Raw genomic sequence first — 25,474 nt, forward strand, 5'->3', positions numbered from 1 at the left:
CAGACTCCATATGCAATATGCATGTTACTACAAGGCACAGTGTTCTACATCACTATAAAGTCTCTTTGCAGCCAGGAAATAGACATTTTTTAAATATAATTTGCTGCAAATTAATTTGGATCGAACAAAATAAAAAAAATGGTGAACTGGCGAATCATTTTTTTTTATTTTTTATTTGCTCCTCTCTAGTTGAAATGTAGTATGCCAAACATGTCAGCTGGTGCTTCCAGTACACACAACATGATTTTTGTACATGACTATGTTTTAGAAGTATTGGGACTAATGCACACAAGTCAACACGGCTGTTTTAAAATGTCATGCATAAAGCATATGCTTTAAACCAGAAAATGGATCCAGCTTCCTGTGAAACCACAACAGCCTTTGCCAAAGTTTACAATTAGTCCACACAAATGGCTAGAGCTTCTCAGCTTAAAGAATAATGGCACTCATCTAAGATACAAGTATGATGCAGTTTGGATGATAAATGTCTATATTATTTAAGGAGAGAATGATGGGGGGGAAATAGTCTGGATGGGGGCATGATTTCCAATGGCCCATATGATTTGCTATAACTTATGTCAGAAACTGTCAGAAATTAAAACTAAAATTAAAATTACATCATAGCAGGTGTAGATTCCAGTTTTAGGTACAAGTACAAGCTAGAATATATTCCAATAATGGCCTCATTACCATTTTTTTTAAAGACCCCTTCCATTATTCTTCCATCAAATTTTACAATAATCAACATACATTTTGTCCTTCTGGATGCCAATGAAATGTGCTTTATCACTCCAACACACTTCTGCTGATTCAGATTAGCTTGGCAGCATTCTTTACTACACTCCAGCTGACACCTGGCATTGTTCATGGTGATCTTGGATTGGATTTGTCTGTTTAACCATTGAAATCTATTTTATGAAGCTCCTAGTGGACATGGTTTGTGCTGTTCTCATTTCAAATAGCAGCTTGGAACTCTGTAGTTAGCAATGTAATAGAGAATTAGTGATTTTTACTCATCGTTTGGCTCAGCATTCGGTGGCCCGTTGTCTACTGCTTTGTGTCTGAACTCTTGATACTTCTGCTTCCACTTCACAATAATAGTCCTTACTGTTTCTATAAGAAGTGCTTGCAAGTTCGATTTAATTAGCTGGTGGAATTGCATGCCAGTGTAACTCTTTAGTATAACCCATATGACTACCAATCTTTAGCTTGCATGGCTATGTTCTTGATATTATTCATCCCTTACAAACAACAGGAAGGGTATTCACATAACACTACACTATATGGAGATTGCAATAATACTTTTGAATTTATTTAGTAGTCCTGTAAAAATCCATATAAAAACACCTAGAAAACTACACCATGAAAGAAAAGAAATGTAAATAATTATTTGTAAGCAATTTAAGTGAAACAGTTAAATAATAGAAATTTCATGAATTGCATGCAAAGGTCAGGAAATTATTGTAGTCACTGGGTAGCTGTCACGTGGCAAGTGGCAAGAAGTACCACTGCTGGATCTATTGTAAAACACTAGCAAATGAAGGACATTGTCCTGTCTTAAACATTGTGAGTAATGCATTACATTCTATTAGCAATTATAGTAAATTCCTGAATTTTCAAATCAGGCAAGCGCTGTGTCTACTAATAGATTTACCTAATTCATGACTTGTGACAGAAAGGCCGACAAGAGTCTTGCACCTAAATATAGAAGCCATGCTGTTGACCAATCTGTGAAGTGTTTTATTATTTTTCCAATTTAGAATAAAATCTGTGTGTCTACATTCAAAGTTGGTTTTAATAAAATATTTGCTTGATTTTCATTTTTATTTCACTCCGCTTACATTATTATGGTGCTTTCATCTGGGATTAAACAAGATGAACTTTACATTATTATTTTTTAATTAAAGAAAACATTATCATTAATGATCACTGAATAATTGTACTCAATAGAAATAAAGATGTCACAAAAGCAAAATCTATTTATTCTATGTGCTTCCATGCTGGAATGGTTTACAACCTACAATAAACCTATTAAACTACTGGTAATAAAGGATTGTAATTAGTGATAAAACCTTGTTGTTTAGTGAGCCAAGACAGTCATCTTTAGTTTGGGCTTTATTGACTCTAATCAGAATGAAACCTTCCACAATGTCAAACAACATCCAGATGCAGTTGTACTTCAGCATTGTGCAGTAATATTTAGTATTAACAGCAGATTTTTTTCAAACTAGAGATAAATGAACTTGTGTAGATTTAGTGCAGTTCCAATTCACCAGATTTTGTTTCAGAACAGAAGCAATTGGGCCAAACTAAATTGGCTCCAATTGCCCTGGAAATTGGTTTATAACACTCTCTATCTAGGATTTTGATTTTTAGGAAAGCATGTTATCTCTTTTTGTTAATTGTTTATTCATTTTTGCTTTTTCTCTTCCCCTCCCCCTTACGTAAGCGCTTGAATGCAATGATAGCAATAGCACCGTTGCATGTGTTATGCTTTTTTAGACCCAGTGAAAGACGTTCACTGTCTCTGACCATAACAGCTGCCCCAGGTGTCCACCGTGGAGTACAAGGCAGGGAAGAAATAAAGCCATCTAGGTTTCTTCCAGGGAGGACGAGCGCACACCATCAGCTCCCTAAAGGCTGCAGACTCTACTAAATGGTATAGAAGTGACAGTACCACCAGCAACTTGTACAGTTGTTTCCTGGCCATGTATTTTGCTATTGAAGACTGACGTTGCAGTGAAGGAGGAGAAGGAGTCTGAGCGAGAGAAGTAGAAAGTGATGATAATGTGAAAATCACCATACTGTACTCACAGGATCAGCGGCATCCGCAGTTCTTTGATAACTACGTCACCTCTGCTCTTTATTCCTGCCGCCACCACCCTCTTCCTTTGATGTTTCCTCCTCCTCAGCACCATGACACGCCTCCTAAGTCCTGTTCAACACGTTATCATTATAGTAGTCCCTACGCTCTATGCCACTTTTATCAAACTGTGAGATATCATGGTGAGCTCTTTGGTACCCCTCCCCATTCCCTGATCTGCATTTGCCACTGTTGCTCTCCCCACCACCTATACCTCAGGGCAGTGCAAATTCTGACTACTCTTGCACATGTCATCAACAGGGAGACTCTTTTAAATATATGCTGTAGGGGATGTTGGGGTTTAACTTTGCAACTTTACAAGCCCAGGAAGAACTGTGGCCCACTGCTACTACGTCTGGCTGGATTGCTGGTGCTGGTCCTACCTTCATTCTGGCTCTGGGATGAAAAGGCCTTGCCCTGGGTCTATTGTATAGGAACATTTTTTTATTCCTGACATTTTTGGGCATAATGTTCAAACTTGAAGTACTGTATGGAATGGTTTGCAAGTCTTTTTTCTGGAACTTAATAACAGAGAGGCACAATAAAATGTATTTTGTTTCTACAAACAGACAGAAGCCACTGCTGCTTACATTTGAAAATAATGCAGTATCAACACCTCTAGCAGATTTAGGTCTAATGTCTTATGTTTGTTCAAATATGTATATTTAGAGAAACAAGCTTTCTAGCACAAGTTGCCAACCTGACCCAGATTTCAGACTAGTATTTTACGTGTTTTCACTCAGATATTTAAAGCACTATCCTCTGGACACTTGTTATATGTAACACTCCAACGGGTGTGGAGCTGTGCCACTTACCAGTTTAGCTTTGAGCCAAACTTGGGAGCGAAATCTAAGTGTTCCCCTGGTCTTCACCCTTTATCCCACTCCAAGATGCAAAAGCTGGTCTTAGCTGCAGGGGAGACACTAGGTCGCTACCGCAAGAGTGGTCCCGGTTAAGTGGCAGCTGGCCGAGCAGGCCAGAATGCCCCAGTGCAAGCACTGGGGATACAGGCAGGTGGAGCAAGCTGTCGCTGGATGGAAGAAGTGCAGCAGTAGAGTCAGATGAAGTAGAGCTGAGTTAGTGATTAAGCAGAGCTGGAGCTGTGAAAACAGCAGACTGAATAGCTCAGGTGCAGTAGGTGTAACAAGCTGAACAGCAGACAGAGGTATGGTTGACAATTCAAATCATAAACTTTAGAGCAGCGAGGTACAGGAGGATCAGTCAGAGACGAGGTCAGGGTACAGGCTAAGGTCGGAAGCAGGATAACAACACAGGAACTACAAGCTGGAACTTTCACTTTATAAAACTAGAATATTGCTCAGGCATCGGGAAGCACCCTTATAAAGGTGGTGCCTGGCCGGGATTGGATAGAAGGCTGAATAAGGGGTGTGAATGAACCCTTAAATAAACAGGACGCGTGCGTCTCCTACAAGGTGCAACTGAAGCTGTCACCGCCTGCGACAGTGCAGTAAAGCGGGTCCAGAGCATGCAGCGGAGAGGAGGAGCCTTGTGTGCAGTTTGACGGAGGTACATAGCAGGATGTGCTGCACGCTGGTGGCAGCCAACTGCCATTGTTACACTATATAAAAAAAATAAAAAAATTAACTAGTATTTTGGACTAGTATTTAAAATTTTCACTCAGAGATTTCAGATGGTTCCCTCCATATTGTAAGAGACATGTTGCACACTAGTATTGCTATATTTTGCAACTCAAAAAACAAACAAAAAACCTTGACCTATCTGGAGATACCCTGACACAGATTTTGGACTAGTATTTCATAGTTTCACAAATCCTACCATACACTAGTGAGAAAAATAAGGTAAGAAAAATGAAAATGGAAGGTTGCATGACTCTGGGCTTCCCATAACGTCTTGCAGTCACCATCACAGGCAATCGGGAGGAATGATTTTGACTTGTCTATTAGACTCTATATAAGGTCCCCAGCAGAGACACCATACTGAGATAAGCCACTGATGTGATAGCTCCCTAGAAGAAAACAAATATAGTGGAAAGTAAAAGAAGTAAGGTCACTGCTGTACAGTACAGCCAGATACTGCTTATGAGAAAAATATATCTAGCTGTGCAGCTGAAACAGGGAATAATAAGGCTGAGAAAGACATTAGGGAAGTCCAAAAAAGACCTGTTCCTTAATAGTTTTATTTCCAAAACTCTGTTGTGAAAACTCAGATATACTTAAATAACTTATCTGTATTGCTCCCCTACACATCAAACGCTCCACACCATTACATCATGCGCAATGGTTCGACAATTCCTTAAAGGAGCTAAAGAAAGAGGGACACAGACTAGAACGACAATGGCGCAAACACCACACAAAGGATAAACACTCGCTAATTTGTCACCAAAAGAATTATCAGGCAATGATCAACAAGAAAAAGTCCTCTTTTCTATCACAGGAAATTGCAAAAGCAGCCAATAAACCAGCCCAGCTATTCCGCAGAGTTGACAGTCTATGCAATCCATCGTGCCGAAATCCCAACATCACATCCTCTAATGACCTATGTGAGAAATTTGTCCTCTTCTTCACAGACAAAGTCTCATCTATTCGGTCTTCACAGACAAAGTGATCTGTCTATCATGGTCTGACTTTAAGGTAATTAACGAAGAATCCATCTCAGACATCCTTCTAAACTTTCACCTAGACTACCTGCGACCTCGCCTCACACAGTTCATGTTGAAATGCCCTGATCTGTTCATGCCAGCATTCCATAAGATAGTCAACTGCTCCTTGCAAGCAGACGTTTCCTACCTGTCTGAAAGAAGCAATCATCAGGTCATTACTCAAGAAAACATCCCTAGATCTGGATTATCCTGAGCAACTACAGACTGGTCTCCAACCTTCCCTTTTTGGGAAAAGTTATTGAAAAGGCTGCATATCTCCAACTTGAAGCCAGGCTCTCAAAGAACAACATCTTTTACCCTCTACAATCTGGTTTCAAGAAGCACCACAGCTGTGAAACAGCTCTTGTCCGGATTTGCAATGACCTGCTCATGGCCAGAAACAGAGGCAAGTTTTCCATCCTGGTACTGATTGATCGCTCAGCGGCTTTTGATACAATTGATCATGAAATTTTTCTCAACAGACTGCAAGAGTACTGTGACATTGATGGTTTACAGGGAGTGCAGAATTATTAGGCAAATGAGTATTTTGACCACATCATCCTCTTTATGCATGTTGTCTTACGCCAAGCTGCATAGGCTCGAAAGCCTACTACCAATTAAGCATATTAGGTGATGTGCATCTCTGTAATGAGAAGGGGTGTGGTCTAATGACATCAACTCCCTATATCAGGTGTGCATAATTATTAGGCAACTTCCTTTCCTTTGGCAAAATGGGTCAAAAGAAGGACTTGACAGGCTCAGAAAAGTCAAAAATAGTGAGATATCTTGCAGAGGGATGCAGCACTCTTAAAATTGCAAAGCTTCTGAAGCGTGATCATCGAACAATCAAGCGTTTCATTCAAAATAGTCAAGAGGGTCGCAAGAAGCGTGTGGAAAAACCAAGGCGCAAAATAACTGCCCATGAACTGAGAAAAGTCAAGCGTGCAGATGCCAAGATGCCACTTGCCACCAGTTTGGCCATATTTCAGAGCTGCAACATCACTGGAGTGCCCAAAAGCACAAGGTGTGCAATACTCAGAGACATGGCCAAGGTAAGAAAGGCTGAAAGACGACCACCACTGAACAAGACACACAAGCTGAAACGTCAAGACTGGGCCAAGAAATATCTCAAGACTGATTTTTCTAAGGTTTTATGGACTGATGAAATGAGAGTGAGTCTTGATGGGCCAGATGGATTGGCCCGTGGCTGGATTGGTAAAGGGCAGAGAGCTCCAGTCCGACTCAGACGCCAGCAAGGTAGAGGTGGAGTACTGGTTTGGGCTGGTATCATCAAAGATGAGCTTGTGGGGCCTTTTCGGGTTGAGGATGGAGTCAAGCTCAACTCTCAGTCCTACTGCCAGTTTCTGGAAGACACCTTCTTCAAGCAGTGGTACAGGAAGAAGTCTGCATCCTTCAAGAAAAACATGATTTTCATGCAGGACAATGCTCCATCACACGCGTCCAAGTACGCCACAGCGTGGCTGGCAAGAAAGGGTAAAAAAGAAGAAAAACTAATGACATGGCCTCCTTGTTCACCTGATCTGAACCCCATTGAGAACCTGTGGTCCATCATCAAATGTGAGATTTACAAGGAGGGAAAACAGTACACCTCTCTGAACAGTGTCTGGGAGGCTGTGGTTGCTGCTGCACGCAATGTTGATGGTGAACAGATCAAAACACTGACAGAATCCATGGATGGCAGGCTTTTGAGTGTCCTTGCAAAGGAAGGTGGTTATATTGGTCACTGATTTGTTTTTGTTTTGTTTTTGAATGTCAGAAATGTATATTTGTGAATGTTGAGATGTTATATTGGTTTCACTGGTAAAAATAAATAATTGAAATGGGTATATATTTGTTTTTTGTTAAGTTACCTAATAATTATGCACAGTAATAGTCACCTGCACACACAGATATCCCCCTAAAATAGCTAAAACTAAAAACAAACTAAAAACTACTTCCAAAAATATTCAGCTTTGATATTAATGAGTTTTATGGGGTTCATTGAGAACATGGTTGTTGTTCAATAATAAAATTAATCCTCAAAAATACAACTTGCCTAATAATTCTGCACTCCCTGTAGTCCTCCAATGGTTCTCCTCCTTCCTGGCTGGCAGAACTCAAAGGGTAGCCTTGGGGCCTTTCCAGTCCAACCCTGTACCAGTAAAATATGGTGTGCCCTAAGGCTCGATCCTATCCCCTTTGTTGTTTACCATACACATGCTGCCACTTGGGGAAATCATCCAAAAACATAGTCAAACATACCACCTCTATACTGATGACACCTAGCTATATATGTCATTAAAACCCAATATGACAGACCCAATCCCAAAAATAAACACATGCTTAGCCGAGCTTCAGGAGTGGATGAATGGAAACTGGCTTAAACTAAATGCTGAGAAAACAGAGGTTCTTGTCATCGGAGGCCAGCGCCTAACAGCAAAACAGCTCCAAACACAGTCAATGCCACTGAGGGTAGGGAATCTTACCTTACTAGCTCCAACACTGTGCGCAGCTTGGGTTTACTGATGGATAAGGAGTTAAACCTCAGGAACCAAATTTTCGCTGTGGTGAAACACCTAAGGAATATTGCAAAAATTAAGCACCTCATTCCTTCAGAAGATTTTCCAACCCTAGTTCATGCCTTCATTACATCACAGCTGGACTATTGCAATGCCCTCTATGTAGGCCTTCCTAATAAAGTCCTACACCGCCTGCAGCTAGTACAGAATGCTGCCGCAAGACTGTTAACAAGCCAACCCCGCCACTTTCACATGACACTAATCCTCCACTCTCTACACTGGTTACCCATAAAATGGAGAATCCTTTTCAAAATTGGGATGCTACATGACCTAGGCCCTGGATACCTGAAGGTTTTGTTGCATCTGTGTCACACCTCACACAACCTCAGATCAAAAGAATCCAATAACTTGAGCTTTCTGTCATGCTGCCCCTACCTTGTGGAATGCCCTGCCAAACGCAATCAAGACAGCGCCAACCCTGGACACATTTAAATCAAAACTGAAAAGCCACCTGTTTAGCCTGGCATTTACAATCACATAACTTTTCCTCCCTGTACATATCACTATGAGACAAGCTTATGCACTCTGGGTCCTACTGGAGAAAAGTGCTTTACAAATGTTTTGTTGTTGTAAACATAATGTGGGGAATTTATAATGAGAGGAAAAGTCAGTTTTGCTTGAGTCTGCATTGGAGTACTTTATGCCACATATATACAATTTCTCATGTTTACTTGATAAATTTGCTTTATTCTTAGACCTAACACTTTTATCTAGAGAAGCTACTCCAGTTTCCCTACTCCACCCACCTCCTGGAGTTAATTTTCAACTTTTTTGTGACTTAAAAAAAAAAGTCTCAATGATAAACCTGGAGTGAAACTCCTTAAAATAGCTAAACACACCTAGGGTCATTTATCAAACCGGTGTAAAGTATAACTAGCTTAGTTGCCCATAACAACCAATCAGATTCCACCTTTCATTTTCAAAGGAGCTGTCAAAAATGAAAGGTGGAATCTGATTGGTTGCAATTGGCAACTAAGCCAGTTCTGCTTTACACCAGTTTCATAAATGACCCAAACCGACTTTTCCACACACATTTCAAAACTAGAGTGAGTGGTGTATAATGCAAAAAGTTGCTAAATTTTGCGCAAGTAACCGCAAAAAAGCTTTTGTTTTATGGGTCATTCTTATTGCGGTAACAAATACATATTTTGTATAGTTAACCATTTGCATTTACAGAACCATAAAAAAAATCATTAATTTTTTATTAAAAGGGTATATTTATGTTATTTGTTAGGCCCTTTTGTTTGGAGACTTGAATCAGTTTTTGATCACCTGTATAATGCTTGGGTATACATAGTAACATACATAGTAACATAGTTTATAAGGCCAAAAAATATATATGTCCATTCATTTCAGCCTGTTACTGACCCCTGATGTACCCCACTAGAGACACTGACCGAATCTGAGTGTGTACTGTTAATAACCACCCTGTGTTTTCTATCACTGAGCCAGTTACTTAGCCACATATACACATTGGGGGAGATTTATCAAACTGGTATAAAGTAGAACTCTCTTAGTTGCCCATAGCAACCAATCATTTTCCAAAAGAGCTGTGAAAAATGAAAGGTGGAATTGGATTTGTTGCTATGGGCAACTAAGTCAGTGCTACTTTACACCAGTTTGATAAATCTCCCCCCTTGTCCCTGTAGAGGGAAGTCAGGTGGGTATATACAGTGCTGCCCATAAATATTCATACCCCTGGCAAATTTCGACTTAAAGTTACTTTTATTCAACCAGCAAGTAATTTTTTTTAACCGGAAATTACATAGGTGTCTGCCAAAAGATAATAAGACAATGTACAAGAGGCATTATTGTGGAAAAAATATATATATTTTTCAGCTTTTTTTTTTACATTTGAGCAAAAAGTGTCCAGTCCAAAATTATTCATACCCTTCTCAAAAATCAATAGAAAAGCCTTTATTGGCTATTACCTCAATCAAACACTTCCTATAATTGCATACCAGCTTTTTGTATGTCTCCACAGGTATTTATTCCCATTCATCTTATCTTTAGCAATGAGCTCCAAATCTTTCAGTTTGGAGGGTCTTCTTGCCATCACCCTGATCTTTAGCTCCCTCCACAGATTCTCAATTGGATTCAAGTCTGGACTCTGGCTGGGCCACTCCAAAACGTTAATGTTGTTGTCTGCTAACCATTTCTTCACCACATTTGCTTTGTGTTTTGGGTCATTGTCATGCTGAAATGTCCACTGGTGCCCATGGCCACGTTTCTCTGCAGACTGCCTGATGTTGTCATTGAGAATCCTCATTTATTGCTCTTATTTCATGGTGCTGTTTACTGTGATTAGGTTACCTGGTCCATTGGCTGAAAAACACCCCCAAAGCATTAGGTTCCCACCACCACGTTTGACAGTGCGGACGGTGTTCATTGGGTTAAAGACTTCTCCTTTTTTACGCCAAATGAAGGAAATATCATTGTCACCAAACAATAACATTTTTGTTTCATCTGACTATAACACAGAAGACCAGAAGTCTTCTTCTTTGTCCACAGGAGCTTTTGCAAAGGCCAAGTGAGCTTTTGTGTGCCTGGTCTGCATCCGTGGAACCCAGCAGTGTGCAATGTCCATTGGATTGTCTGCCTTGAGAAATTGCCACCAGCCTAGATTCACCAGGATGGCCTTGGTGGTGATCCTTGGATTATTTTTCACCCCTCTAACTATCCTCCTTGCCAGCACAGGTGTCACTTTTGGCTTCTGACGACGTCCTCTGTGAATAAAAGCTGAGAAATGTATTTTTTTCCCCACAATAATGCCTGGTGTACATCGTCTTATTATCTTTTGTGAGACACCTATGTCATTTCCCATAAAAAAATTACTTGCTGGTTGAATAAAAGTAACTTTAAGTCAACATTTGCCAGGGGTATGAATAATTATATCTGCCCCTTCATTGATATATGTATTTCTGTATATATATTGGTCCCTTATATGGCCAATAGGGATATATATATATATATATATATATATATATATTCCCTGTATGGCCATGTATATATGGGTCCCCTGTATGTGGGCCCAGTATATGGGTATATATGTGGGCTTATAGCTGCCCATGTATGCCCCAGGTTTATATTGAGTAGATATATATGTATATAGATGTGCCCCAGGCATCTATATAGATATACAGGTGAAACTCGAAAATAAAGTCTATTTATTTCAGAAATGCAAATTAAAAGGAATTGCATTAATGCAGCTTAAAATTTGAATTTTGTGAAAAGGTTCAATATTCTAGGCCCAAAGTGTCACACTCTAATCAGCTAATTTATCCATACCCCCTGAGCAAAGGGTACCTCAAAATTGTGACTTTGGGGTTTCATAAGCGGTAAGCCATAATCATCCAAATTACAGCAAATAAAGGCTTGAAATATCTCGCTTTGCACGTAATGAGTCTATCTCATATGTTAGTTTCACCTTTTAAGTTGCATTACTAAAATAAATGAACTTTGCACAATATTCAAATTTTAGGAGTTTCACCTGTATACTGTGGGCCAGATTTATCATGACTCTGACAGCTCACTCCACTTTAACATATGGCTAAAGTCAGTTTTAGCCAAGTCAGATTTATGATCGGCCCTTTAAGACTGTAATAAATGTGGTTTGACGGTAGCAGTTTATCCGTCAGTAAGCAGCTTTACAAAAGTCGCACCTCTTTACGAAAAAGTTGCACGTTTTTATGAAAAAGTTGCATGTTCTATTAAAAAGTCTCATAAGATAAGCATGGTCCTCACTGGAGTGAAATTGCGACTTTTTTGTGATAGTAAATCTGTCTAGAGATTAATTTACATAAGAAAACACGCCCACTTTAAGAAAACTGGCGAGCATAGTGCAGAGCAGAAAAAAGTCGCAAATTTGTGCGCAGTTTTAGCGTTTGGGATTTTTTGGGGACTTTTTCACTCCATTATCCTGACCTGAGCTAATGATAAATCTGGCCCTGTATGCTTAAATGTGGCCAATATCCCCCCAGTCACGGGTGCCCCCACTGTGGTATGTGCCTACAGGAGGGAGAGGGGAAGTAGGGGAGCGCAGCTGGAGCTGAGAGGAGTGACCCCCTACCTGCCCCAGGTGCCCACAACCCCCACAGATGGAGGCACAGTTAGCGCTGTGCTAAAGAAGAAGAGATAAGCTTGATTGCAGAGGAACAAAAGCACAGGAATAGGAGGGAGAAGCTGAGGAACCCTGGAATGGCTGAGTTTACCTTGCTACCCCTACTGCCCATTTACCCCTGCAATACCCTGATCCCTGAATACCTGCCCATAACCCCTGCTGCCCTAATCTGCCTTGTCTAACCCCTGATGTATTAGTGTTAACCCTTTCCAACCCTGGGTAAACCCCTTATGTCCATAATCCTCTGCACTGCATTTACCCCTACATTGCAGTTATTGTGTGTTTTACCCCTGTCCAAATCCCTATTTTACCCACAGCTGCCAACAGTTCCTGCTTTCATTGCTGGCATTGAATTAACCTTTTGAGGGACAGTGTGTAGCTAGGAGGCTGGGTTGACTATTTAGGTGTGTGGAAGTGTAATATTTAGTTAGTATGTAGGATGGAAGTTGAATTGTGTTTTATATTGTATTGTGTAATGTAGTTAGGTGTAATATTATATTGCTGTGTTGTATTACTGTACTGTGGCGTGTGTGTCTATATGTATATATATATTTATAACTATTGATATATAAATGTATATATATATATATATATATATATATATATAGTACAGACCAAAAGTTTGGACACACCTTCTCATTCAAAGAGTTTTCTTTATTTTCATGACTATAAAAATTGTAGATTCACACTGAAGGCATCAAAACTATGAATTAACACATGTGGAATTATATACATAACAAAAAAGTGTGAAATAACTGAAAATATGTCATATTCTAGGTTCTTCAAAGTAGCCACCTTTTGCTTTGATTACTGCTTTGCACACTCTTGGCATTCTCTTGATGAGCTTCAAGAGGTAGTCACCTGAAATGGTTTTCACTTCACAGGTGTGCCCTGTCAGGTTTAATAAGTGGGATTTCTTGCCTTATAAATGGGGTTGGGACCATCAGTTGCGTTCTGGAGAAGTCAGGTGGATACACAGCTGATAGTCCTACTGAATAGACTGTTAGAATTTGTATTATGGCAAGAAAAAAGCAGCTAAGTAAAGAAAAACGAGTGGCCATCATTACTTTAAGAAATTAAGGTGTCAGTCAGTCCGAGAAATTGGGAAAACTTTAAAAGTGTCCCCAAGTGCAGTCAAAAAAACCAGCAAGCTCTACAAAGAAACTGGCTCACATGTCGACCGCCCCAGGAAAGGAAGACCAAGAGTCACCTCTGCTGTGGAGGATAAGTTCATTCGAGTCACCAGCCTCAGAAATCGCAGGTTAACAGCAGCTCAGATTAGAGACCAGGTCAATGCCACACAGAGTTCTAGCAGCAGACACATCTCTAGAACAACTGTTAAGAGGAGACTGTGTGAATCAAGCCTTCATGGTAGAATATCTGCTAGGAAACCACTGCTAAGGACAGGCAACAAGCAGAAGAGACTTGTTTGGGCTAAAGAACACAAGGAATGGACATTAGACCAGTGGAAATCTGTGCTTTGGTCTAATGAGTCCAAATTTGAGATCTTTGGTTCCAACCACCGTGTCTTTGTGCGACGCAGAAAAGGTGAACGGATGGACTCTACATGCCTGGTTCCCACCGTGAAGCATGGAGGAGGAGGTGTGATGGTGTGGGGGTGCTTTTCTGGTGACACTGTTGGGGATTTATTCAAATTTGAAGGCATACTGAACCAGCATGGCTACCACAGCATCTTGCAGCGGCTTGCTATTCCATCCGGTTTGCGTTTAGTTGGACCATCATTTATTTTTCAACAAAACAATGACCCCAAACACACCTCCAGGCTATGTAAGGGCTATTTGACCATGAAGGAGAGTGATGGGGTGCTGCGCCAGATGACCTGGCCTCCACCGTCACCAGACCTGAACCCAATCAAGATGGTTTGGCGTGAGCTGGACTGCAGAGTGAAGGCAAAAGGGCCAACAAGTGCTAAGCATCTCTGGGAACTCCTTCAATACCATTTCAGGTGACTACCTCTTGAAGCTCATCAAGAGAATGCCAAGAGTGTGCAAAGCAGTAATCAAAGCAAAAGGTGGCTACTTTGAAGAACCTAGAATATTACATATTTTCAGTTGTTTCACACTTTTTTGTTATGTATATAATTCCACATGTGTTAATTCATAGTTTTGATGCCTTCAGTGTGAATCTACAATTTTCATAGTCATGAAAATAAAGAAAACTCTTTGAATGAGAAGGTGTGTCCAAACTTTTGGTCTGTACTGTATATATATATATATATATATATATATATATATATCATAATAGACTGTATTTGTATTGAGTAATAAATATTTCTTTATTCATAACATACAGTATATACTCTTTAATTGTAGCAGTAAGTGACACGTAGTTTAGTTCAGTGTAGAGTAAGGCAAAAGAGGTAGTTCGTTAGCTAGGCAATGAATTAACATAGAGGTAGACTTATTTCTAGCATAAAGAGGCGGAGTCATCACTAGACGACTCACGCCTATTTATGAATATTAATTATTAAGATTACCCAAAATATCAATAATTAAGATTTTCCCTTAACAGTTCCCCAGTCCAATCATTCTTATTTTATGTAATAACCTTTTTAGGTGGCACAAATGCTTTGAAAAAGTCAAGATATATGATGTCTATTGACTCACCCTGGTCAAGTGTAGACCTTACTTCCTGATAGAAACTGAATCAATTAGCTTGACAGGACGAATCCTTCATGAAGCTGTGCTTATACAGTGTTTGGCCTCTTTCACATGGCCATGTGCTGGCCGGACCCGTGCTGCGGACTACAAATTGCGGTCCACAATGCAGCCGTATGCAGATCGAGGACCCATTCACTTGAATAGGGTCCACAATCCGTCCGTTCAGCAAAAAGATAGAACAAGTTCTATATTTTTGCACAACGGAAGCACGGAAGGGAACACCACGGAAGCACTCCGTAGTGCTTCTGTGGGGTTCCGTGCTTCTGTTCCGTACCGCATCTCCGGATTTGCGGACCCATTCAAGTATGGCCACGGGAGCACTACGGCCGTGTGAAAGAGGCCTTACATTCTTATTTTAATTAATATACTCCAAAACCTTCAAATATTTTACCCACAATTGATTTTAGATGCAACAGTCTATAGTTTTCACGCTCTGATTATGACCTATTTTTGAACATTGTCACTACCTTTGCTCAGCACCCGGACCCGAACATTTCAGTAAAAGTTTGGGTTTGGTGTTTGGCGAGTTAATGATGCTTTTTGAAAGGCTTCTCTGCCAATCAACAAGTGTTTAACTTGTGTGCCCTTAGAAGCCATCACAGCCATGCCTATTAATGGCATGGCTGTGATTGACCAGTGCAGCATGTGACCCAGCCTCTATATAAGCTGGAGTCATGTAGCGCTGCATGTCACTCTGCACTGATTAGTGTAGGGATAGGATGCTGCTGCTGTGAGGGAGAGACTAAGACAGAATCTTTCATCTGAAGTGCTTGTTAACTCAGCAATCTACTTAGATTTTGTTTTGTGGGTGCAGTGCACAATCTTTTAACCCTGCCCTGAGCCCAGTGACCCAGAAACATAACTTGTATCCGTTTGTTAGTTAGGTGGGCGGGGGAGGCCATTTTATGCAAGTTCTGTGCACCAGCACAGCATATAAGCATTTGTGACTTGGTCAATTATATTCTGGGTTTAAAAAAAATCACCCATTTTTGGCAAGACCCTACATCTGGGGCCTATGCCACATTAGTCAGTGTGCAATTTAAGCTAAATAATTTTCTGGGTTTTAAAAAATACCCTTTTTGGGCAAAATACTCAATTTTACAGCCCTTGCTGCATCTGTCAGTGAGAAATTCAAGCATTATACTGCTGTCATATTCTGTTATTTAAAAAAAAAAACACCCATTTAGGTCAAAATCCTAATTTTGCAGCGTTTGCTGCATCTGTCATTGTTAAAAACAAGCTTGAAATACTTTCTGTATTTCCAGAAAAAATAATTTTCTGGATTTTAAAAAAACATCCATTTTTGGCAATACACTCCATCTGGGACCTGTGCCTTGTTAGTCAGTGTGCAATTTAAGCTACAAATACAGCAATAATTTTCAGGGTTTAAAAAAACACTCTTTTTGGGCAAAATACTCCATTTTTTTTGCTGCATCTGTCAGTGAGAAATCCAAGTGTTATGTACTGCTGTCATATTCTTTTATTAAAAACACCCATTTAGGGCAAAATCCTAATTTTGCAGCGTTTGCTGCATCTGTCATTGTTAAAAACAAGCTTGAAATACTTCAATAATTTTCTGGATTTAAAAAAACATCCATTTTTGGCAATACACTCCATCTGGGACCTATGCCGCATTAGTCAGTGTGCAATTAAAGCTAGTCAAGCAGCATTCTCTTCTGCTTTTTGATGACTCTGCAAGCAGGGATTCCCAGGGTCATCCACCTAGCCCTGCCCCAGAGAATGAGTGCACCAATGCCCAACCACTTATGTTTCAAGATGAGTACATGGGAGGACCACCGCAGCACGTCTCGAATGATGACATAACACAGGTGCCAACTGCTGTGGCTTTCAAAAGTGTGCAGACCGACAAGGTGGGCAGGGGTGAAGACTGGGTTAAGGATAATGTGGAGGACGATGAGGTCCTCGACCCCACATGGAGTCAAGCTCATGCGATTGACCTGTGTAGTTCGGAGGAAGAGGCAGTGGTCGCACAGAGCCACCAGCACAGCAGAAGAGGGGTGCAAAAGCGGACCTGCCGTCCCCTAAACAGTATGCCTGCTACTGCCCACCACAGCAAGATACCGAGCTCACCAAAGCCAGCTCCAAGGATTTCCCTAGCATGGCAGTTCTTCAGACAAAGCGCTGATGACAAGACATGAGTGGTTTGCACGCTGTGCAATCAGAGCCTGATGTGAGGCATACATGTTCTCAACCTTAGCACAACCTGCATGACCAGGCATCTAAGTGCAAAGCACAAGTAGGCACCTCAAAAACCAAGAAAGGTCTCTGGCTCCTCCTGCTTCCTCTTCTGCTGCAGTCTCGGCCTCTTCATCCACCTCTGGAGTGACAGTGCCACCTGCCACTCCGCAAACAGAGGATCTGCCAGCAACACCACCACCTAGGTCACCAAGCATCTCCACAATGTCCCACGGAAGCCTTCAGCTCTCCATCTCCCAAACACTGGAGTGGAAGAAGAAGTACCCCCCTACCCACCTGCGATCCCTGGCCCTGAATGCCAGCATTTTGAAAATTACTTGCCTTTGAAATGCTGTCATTCTGTCTGGTGGAGACGGAGAGTTTTAAAAGCCTTATGGCGGTGGCTGTCCCACAGTACATTGTGCCCAGCCGCCTCTACTTTTCCAAGCGTGCTATCCCTTCCCTGCACAACCAAGTGGGGGACAAAATCAGGTGTGCACTGCACAACAACATCTGTGGCAAGGTCGACCTTACTACGGATACTTGGACCAGTAAGCACGGTCAGGGACGTTATATCTCCATAACAGCACACTGGGTAAATGCAGTTGCTGCTGGGCCTGAGGCAGAGAGTAGTTTGGCTCATGTCTTTCTATCACCGAGGATTGCACGGCGCTTCAGTTTGCCTCCTGTTGCTTCCTCCTCCTACTCCGCTTCCTCATCCTCTACCTCCTCCTCATCAGATCAGTGTAGCACCAACTTCACCACAGCCAGGGGTAAACAACAGCAGGCAGTTATAAAACATATCTGTTTGGAGAACAAACCCCACACTGCGCAGGAGCTGTGGACGGGCCTTGCACAACAGACCAATGTGTGTTTGGTGCCAGTGAGCCTCAAGCCCGGCCTGGTGGTGTGTGATAATGGGCAAACTCTTGTAGCAGCTCTGGGACTAGCCGGCTTGACGCACATCTCTTGCCTGGCACATGTGCTGAATTTGGTGTTGCAGAGGTCCCTTAAAAATTTCCCCGATATGTCAGCGGTGCTGCAGAAAGTGCGGGCCATCTGTGCACGCTTTCGGGGTTCTCACCCTGCTTCTGCTCGCCTGTCAGCGCTGCAGCGTAACTTCGGCCTTCCCGCTCACCGCCTCATATACAACATGCCCACAAAGTGGAACTTCACCTTGCACATGCTAGCCAGACTATGTGAGCAGCAGAAGGAGATAGTGGAGTTTCACCTGCAGCACGAACAGGTGAGTTGCTCTGCAGAACAGCACCACTTTGCCGCCAATGATTGGGCCTACATGTGAGACCTGTGTTCCTTGTTGCGCTGTTTTGAATACTCCACCAACATGGTTCTCAGCGTTACTATCCCACTTCTATGCCTCATTGAAAAAAAAACGCTTCTGGCGATGATGGAAGAGGATGTGGCACAGTAGGAGGAGGAGGAAGAGGGACCATTTCATATGGTTTCTGGCCAGTCATTCACAAGTGGCTCCGAGGGTGGGTTCCTGCACCCAGAAACGCCAGGTACACAATTGTCCAGCCGGGGCACAGTTCTGGAGAATGATAAGGTGGAGGATGAGGAGATGGAGGAGGAGGAACCGTATTCACAGCAGGGTGGCACCCAAAGCAGCTCAAGGCCTTCACCGATGCGTGGCTGGGGGGATACAATGGACACAGACGATACACCTCACACAGAGGACAGCTTTTCGTTGCCTCTGAGCAGCCTGGCACACATGAGCCACTGGACCTTACTGGTCCAAGTATCCGTAGTAAGGTCGACCTTGCCACAGATGTTGTTGTGCAGTGCACACCTGATTTTGTCCCCCACTTGGTTGTGCAGGGAAGGGATGGCACATATGCTGCAGTGTCTCCACAACGACCGCCGAGTTTCCCACATTCTAACTTGTGCTGATTACCACGCTGCTGGATCCCCGTTACACTGACAAAGTACCGTCCTTAATTCTGTCATTGGAGTGTGATCGAAAGATGCGCGAGTACAAGTGCACGTCAGGTGGCATTCCCACCTGACAGCGTGGGTACAGTGGAAGCACAAGGCGAAGGCAGATGACGAGGAAGAGGTCGCCAACGCAGCTGGGGCACCGCCAGCACCTCAGAAGGCAGGGTTAGCATGGCCAAAATATGGAAAAGCTTTGTCAGCACGCCACAACAACCAGCACCACCAGCTGATATGGAATGTCTTAGCAGGAGGCAGCATTTCAGCAACATGGTGGAGAAGTATGTGGGAACATGCCTACACGCAATGAATGACGGGTCTGCCCCCTTCAACTTCTGGGTCTCCAAATTGGGCACATGGCCTGAGTTTGCCCTTTACACCTTGGAGGTGCTGGCCTGCCCTGCAGCCAGTGTATTGTCTGAATGTGTGTTTAGCACAGCAAGGGGCATTATCACAGACAAGTGCAGCCGCCTGTCCAGAGCCAATGTGGACAAGCTCACATTCATTAAAATGAACAAAGCATGGATCCCTCAGGACTTGTCCGTACATTGTTCAGAATAGACATGTATACCGGCCTTCCCCAGCCATTGTTATACTGTAGCACAATTGCTCATTGTTGTATTTTGGATATTTCCCACTCTTTTGGAGTGTACCCTAATTTAAAAAAAAATAAACTGTGTTGTCTACCTCGTCATTCTCTACCGCCGCTTCCACCTACACCGCTACGTCCACCGCCTCCTTAAACTCCTACTCCATATGAACCTCCACCTCATAAATCAAGATTTTTTTTTTATTTGTACGTATTTTATTTTATTTGATGTAATTTCACTAATTTGTCTGTTACATATTTGGGTGAAATTCACCAATTTTTGGGTGTGATATACCCCTGCTGTACCTAATAGACAGGTAAAAGATTTCACTAATTTGTCTCTTACATAGTCAGGTGAAAGTCACCAATTTTTGGGTGTGATATACTCCTGCTCTACCTAGTAGACAGGTAAGAAAAATTCACTAATTTGTCTGTTACATATTCGGGTGAAATTCACCAATTTTTGGGTGTGATATACCCCTGCTCTACTTAGTAGACAGGTAAAAACATTTTATAAATTTGTCTGTTACAGTTTCAGGTTAAATTCACCTATTTTTTGCTGTGATATACCCCTGCTATACCTAGTAGACAGGTAAAAACATTTCACTTATTTGTCTGTTACATTCTTGGGTGACATTTGACCATTTTGACTGTGATTAAAGCCCTACTCTGCAAAGGTCATAGGGACATACATAAAAAAAAAAAAATAATCATCTGTTACATTGTCAGGGGATATTTTACCAATTTTGCCATATACAAACCCCTGCTCTGCATAGGTAACAGGGAATAAAATTTCAAAAATTCTTCTTTAATTGACGCATGTCAAATCCTTTACTTGTAAGCTTTGGCTTCAATAATTTGTCCCACTTATCCGCTCGATCAGCATTTAATTTCATCCATTGTCCTCCCTTGGATGTGGTATCTCTTTCTCACGCTCCCTCTCCGGTGTGGAACCCTGATTCGCCGATACCCGTGATCAACATGGTAGGCGCATAAAAGAACATCTAAAGTTGATAGAGAAGATATCCAAATGGACGTCACAGGGACATGCGATCAGGCAGAAGTTATCTATAGTCAACAAAGCGGCAGCAGGGCCTCTCCTGTCTAACGTTTACAAATCCAAAATACCCCAGTGACATTCCCTATATATTTTTGTTAATCATTCCAATAACAGGGCATCTTAAGAGTCCTGTATTGTTATTTACCTTCACTACCTCAACGAGTCGGGAGTGGGCAATTGCAGCTCGCACCCTTCTATCCTTTGATTCTTCCGTTTTAATAACTTCTCCTACATTTCCGCTCGTTCACATTGAATTTCATCCATTGACCTCCCTTTCTCACGCTCCCTCTCCAACGTGGAACCCTGATTCGCCACTAACAGTGATCAACATGGTAGGCGCAGAAAAGAATATTGAAAGTTGATAGAGAACATCACCGGGACATGCAACATGGTGGGGCAGTATGTGTACACACTCCTACATGTACTGACTGATAGGTCTGCCACCTTTAACTTCTGGGTCTCCAAATTTGGCACATGGCCTAAGCTTGACCTTTACGCCTTGGAGGTGCTGGCCTGCCTTGCAGCCAGTGTATTGTCTGAATGTTTGTTTAGCATGGCTGGAGGGGGTTATAACAGGTTATATTTCGCAATGTTTTCGGGTGTACCCTCATTTAAACAAAAAAAAAAAAATAAATAAAAATAAAAGCAAAAAGCAGTATAGGCTACCTCCTCATCCTCCACCACTGCTTCCACCTACATCGCCACATCCACCGCCTCCTCAACCTCCTACTCCATAAGGACCTCGTCCTCCAATATCAAGATCATTTTTTACTTTTACGTATTTTTTGCTATTTAAAGTAATTTCCCTATCCAATTTGTTTGCAGAGCACATGCCATGCTCTTAACCACATGTTGCTGCCATTTTCAGCCCTCTAGCCCTTTCCATGACATTTTTAGAACCGTTTTAGTGCTCCAAATTTCGGGTCCCCATTGACTTCAATGGGGTTCGGGGTCAAGTTTGGGTTCCAAACTCAAACTTTTTTGTGAGGTTCAGTCGAACCGGTCGAACATCCAGGTGTCCGCTCAACTCTATTCGTTATATATGTGGTGAAGGAGTTCAGTATCCTATTTCAGTACAAAACAGAAAAAAACATATGCACTTCACAGTTGCATTTATTTGTGGTGAAAGACCTTAGTGTCCTATTTGAGTACAAAAATAATAATATATACACATTTCACTTCTGCAGTTATATGTAGTGATGGAAAAACATCAGCCGGGAAGGTTCTCAAACGCAATCTCACGAACACGATCAAATGTTCGTGAACCGCAAGTTTGCAGTGGGCAAAATGTACTTTAATGGCAGGCGAACCTGAAAAACCTTCAACTCATATTTGCATCCACCAAATACTTAGCAGAAGTGTACAAATAGACCCACAACATGGACAATGACATACTAGAGGGGGATCAATTCTAAATATTCCAACCAAAAATTTGTATCTTAATCAGGGGACATTTGTATGCGGCTTCAAGGGAAATTCTCAGAAATGTGCCCTGTTGGAGCCTAGAATTTTTTTATTTTAGACCACGGAGTATGGGCCTTAAAAATTTGGCATACCCCTGGCATGAAAGAAATTCTGATTATGTGGCTCGAGGTACATTATGCGGTCAATGGATACAAATTTTACTGTCAGCCACTGGACTACAGGCCCCAAACATTACGTATTCACTGGACCGAAAAGATCAAGTAATTATTTCTCCGGAGGTATATTACACGGTCAATAATCTCAATTTTACTGCAGGCCAATACAAATATAGGTCAAATACATATTTTTAAAAGAAGGAAAAATACAAAATTGGATTAAAAACATGGCTAACAAAATCCTCTTTCTTGCAAAAAACCCTAATGATAATAGTTAAAATTCGATAACACGTGGTCATCACTGGTGTTGAATTCCTCTGAGGCCGCAACAATTATTAATTCACCGTACAGAAAAGAACAAGTAAATATGTGGCTGAAGGTAGATTACACGGTCATTGGATATCAATTTTCTAGCAGGCCAGTGTACTACAGGCCCCAAAAATTATGCATTCAGCGTACATATAAGAACAAGTAAGTATGTGGTTGGAGGAAGATTACACGGTCATTGGATATCAATTTCCCAGCAGGCCAATGTACTACAGACCCCAAAAATTATGCATTCAGCGTACATAAAAGAACAAGTAAGTATGTGGTTGGAGGAAGATTACACGATCATTGTATATCAATTTTCCCAGCAAAATTATGCACTCAGAGTACATAAAAGATCAAGTAAGTAATTGGCTGAAGGAAGATTACACGATCATTGGATATCAATTTTACAGCAGGCCACTGTACTACAGGCCCCAAAAATTATGCATTCAGAGTACATAAAAGAACAAGTATGCATGTGGCTGGAGGTCTATTCGACGGTCAATGGATATCAATTTTAGTGAAGGCCACTACAAATAGACATCAAATACATATGTTTAAAAGAACTAAAAATATAAAATAGGATTAACAACATGGCTAACAAAATCCCTCCTCTTGAAAAAAAAAAAACGAATGATAATAGTTGAAACACGTGGTCGTCACAGGTGTTGAATTCCTCCGAGGCCCAAAACAGGCATTTAACAGACAGAAAAGGCCTTTTATGCCGCTATATTTACCTAAGACAAGGACCAATATTTGTCTGGGTGGTGGCGGATATTTGTGGGCTGTCATGACGAAATTTAATAAATGTGGTCGTCACAGGTGTTGAATTCCTCCAAGATCCATGCCTCAATCATTTTTAGAAATGTGAGGTAGTCCACACTGTTGTGAGCTAGGCGAGTGCGCTCATCAGTCACGATCCCCCTGTTGGACATGACACTGGACAAGGGGCAAGCCAAGAGTTCCCATGGCAAATTATGCCAGCTCTGGCCAAAGGTCAAGCCTGCACACCCAGTAGTCCAGGGGTTCCTTGCTTCTCAGAGCGTCCACATCAGCCGTTAACCTGATGTAGTCGGACACCAGTCGGTCTAGGCTTTCCTTAAGGCTGGATCCTGAGGGCGGCTGTCGATGGGCTGGCTGCAAGAATAATCTCATATCCAAAGTGACTAACACATCTTCAAACCACCCTCTTCTTGCATGCGCTGTTGGATTGGTACCTGCAACTGTTTTTCTGTGAGTAGAATTTCCTCTGCCAGCACCTGCAAAAACAGAATGCAGCATTTCTCGAAGCAAGGCCTGGAAAGTGCTGCATTCTGACAGCCCTCTATGGTGCTGGCAACATGTTTGCCATTTTGTTTTTGTACCGGGGGTCTAAATATGTTGCCACCCAGTACTGGTCCTTGCCCTTCATGCTTTTTATACGGGGTTCCCTCTTCAAACACTAGAGCATGAAGGCCCCCCTTTTCAATAAACTGGAAGCGGTGGAGTAGCCTGGCTCCTGCTCATCGTCCAGGATAATGTCGTCCTCGGTCTCCTCCCCCCAGCCACAGTGTAATGACCGGCGTCACGCAAAGGGAGGGAAAAGGGAAGGCCCTGCCCAAGGGAGAGGGAAAGGTGGTGACCCCTGACTCACCTTGCGGCTGGCACCTGACTGCCCTGACGTCCCTAGACTGGTTCCTCATCCGTACGCCGATCACATGCCTAAACCCTGGCTTTCCCTAAGATGAGCCCTAGGTAGTGAACTGGGCGGTGGGATCACTAGTCCGCACCACTGACACTAAGAGGAAAACACCAAGGAGAGGACAGACAATACAGACAAACATATAATCCCAGGTGGGCGACAACAGCAGACCACAAAGGCCCAACAGGGATCCGGAGGGTAACGTTCTGGAACAACAACCAGGGAACACAGCAACACTGCTCCAGTGGGTCAGTATAGAAGTCTGGCAACCAGAGAAGTGGGAGAGGGGAATATAAGGAGGTTGGGAGTGCTGGACAAGGAACAGCTGAGGAGAAGGAGCTATGGATCCCTGAGTGAGCCAAAAAGGGTTGCAAAGCAAACCCAGAAAGCTACCATAAAGAAACAGCCCTATCTTTCTACCTAGAGCGCACAGCCAACTGCTGCAATTTCCTGACCCCGGGTATAACGGAATCAGGCGTGGTTCTTGACACCCTCAGTGACAGTACTCCCCTCTCTACGAGGGGCCTCCAGACACTCAGGACCAGGTCTCTCAGGATGAGAGGCATGAAAAGCCCGAACTAGCCTGTCGGCGTTTACCTCAGACGCAGGAACCCACATTCTTTCCTCGGGATCGTAACCTCTCCAATGCACCAGATATTGAAGAGAGCGGCGGACCCGACGAGAATTAACAATTTTGGATATCTGAAACTCTAGATTACCATCCACAACAACAGGAGGGGGTGGCAGCGGTTCTAGAGGTGGAACATATTTCTTGAGTAGCGACTTATGAAAGACGTTATGGATTTTAAAAGTCTGAGGTAGCTCCAGGCAAAAAGCCACAGGGTTAATGATGGCTACAATTTTGTAAGGGCCAATGAACCTAGGACCCAGTTTCCAAGAGGGAACCTTTAATTTAATATTCCTAGTAGACAACCACACATAGTCATTCACTCCTAGGTCCGGAACTGGCGACCGTCTCTTATGAGCCATGCATTTGTATTTACCTCCCATATTTTTCAAGTTAGCTTGCACCTTCTGCCATACCGATGAAAGAGATGACGGAAACCGTTCCTCTTCGGGAACCCCAGAAGACCGCCCCTTTTTGAAAGTACAGAATTGGGGATGAAAACCATATGCACCAAGAAATAGTGACTTGCCAGTGGATTCCTGAAGACGACTATTTAAGGCAAACTCAGCTAACGGTAAATATGATGACCACAACTCTTGACACAAAACATCTTAG

This window comes from Bufo gargarizans, chromosome 5 (genome assembly GCF_014858855.1).
Source record: "Bufo gargarizans isolate SCDJY-AF-19 chromosome 5, ASM1485885v1, whole genome shotgun sequence".
NCBI classification, from domain to species: Eukaryota; Metazoa; Chordata; class Amphibia; order Anura; family Bufonidae; genus Bufo; species Bufo gargarizans.